The sequence below is a fragment of the Formica exsecta genome, unplaced genomic scaffold (genome assembly GCF_003651465.1).
Source record: "Formica exsecta isolate Colony F162 unplaced genomic scaffold, ASM365146v1 scaffold47, whole genome shotgun sequence".
Taxonomy (NCBI): Eukaryota; Metazoa; Arthropoda; class Insecta; order Hymenoptera; family Formicidae; genus Formica; species Formica exsecta.
In genome coordinates, this window is record NW_021851936.1 from 2,045,020 (window position 1) to 2,046,589 (window position 1,570).

Below are 1,570 nucleotides of genomic sequence, written 5' to 3' on the forward strand. Positions count from 1 at the left end.
CGCAAGATTACTTGAAGAACATCGCTATGAATAAAATATTATGAAATTAAAAAGCAATTGGACAACGTTCAAAAAATATAAGGAAATATACCGTCCAAGATAATACAACGTTTGTGAGAGCAATATATGGCGCAGTTTTGAAGCCGATTGACTCGCGGGTTATGCTTGGGATTGAATTAAAACGTCAATTAGGGATTAGGAATAAAAATGAGAGAGATTTAATATTGATTTCGAAGTAAACAGGAATTTCTCTAATATGTTTATTAATCTCTAAGTCCCATGGTGAAAAATTATAATATACCAATATTTAATATATAACAAATTCTGCAACGTCCTTTTTTAATTAAATTCGAAATAAATTTATTAAAATCGAAAATCAATTTATAAATAACTTCTACATCATTTTTCAATTTAAAAGAAAAATTATATGAAAAAATCTACAATAATTTCAGATATATTAATGTAGCAAAACGAGGGAATAATCTGGTGAAACAAATAAATTGTTTGAGGTCGCATACAGTCCCATCATGGTACTTATAGATTGATGATGCCTGGCAATACAATGATCATCTCTAATATCGCACACTTAGAATATTTATATTTCTTAAATTCAAGCAGACATGTTTTTTAAGTTAAAGTTATCGTATAAATGAGATTTTTACGACTTGCTGAGAGAATCTCTTCAAGTTTTCTTGCACGCGAAATCGTCTTATTCGACAATCGCCACTCTTTCTTAATGCGTAAGATTTCGTACGGTATAGAATCATGCTTCCGACGTTGCTCCTTTCCTCGGCTTGCGCTACTATACGCGCCTTAAGAATAACACACTCGTGAAAGTAATTAATTTATCAGGCGATCGATGAGGGCTCGGACGATTTATTAAGCTACCAACGATAAGACGCGTAAAAAGGCGATGAAGAGAGAATTTGCAACTACGAAAGTTTTGTAAATGTCTCATGGGTACTCAGTAACGTAACACTTAACGCCCGTCAAAGATCGCTCTGGAACTGAATGACGGAGTGAGTTCACTCACTCACGCACGCGCGTATACGTATTAACGCCGCCATATAACGATTCTCTAAAGCTCTATTATTATAATGATTAAGGATTATAAATAATAAATGTCTGTAACAAATAAAAAGTACCACGCAATGAACGAAAAAGTAGATAAACTTTCTCGATACTGTGTGCTGGAAGAAGGGATAGGAGAGAGAGAGACGAAGTAAACGAACTTCCCTTTTATCGAGGCTTGAGAGAATATTCTGTTTACCTTTCTTGCAGCACAACATAGTGATGTAACATGTTTGAGTTTCTGCTATGAGCTAGGTGTCACCTCATACGATCAGTACAATTTGATCTGCCATTTTATAAAGAACGATTGATAGAGAAAGCATACGTTCTTTTTTTCTAATAATTTAAAAATTTTAAAATTTTGAGAATTATATATAATTATTATTCGTATATACTATACATTGAAATCATACTAAATACTATACATTAGATTCATATTTGAAACGATATACCGACACGAACACATATACTTTTGAACACAGTTTGAAATTAAAAGTTT

The 1,570-nt window shown here is 32.5% G+C and overlaps 1 protein-coding gene across 3 annotated transcripts in view; it reads left to right on the forward strand.

Moving 5' to 3' along the window:
• Positions 1-1,570, forward strand: part of LOC115241168 (RNA-binding protein Musashi homolog Rbp6) — a 45,548-nt gene that overhangs the window by 25,566 nt on the left and 18,412 nt on the right. The window lies entirely within an intron of this gene.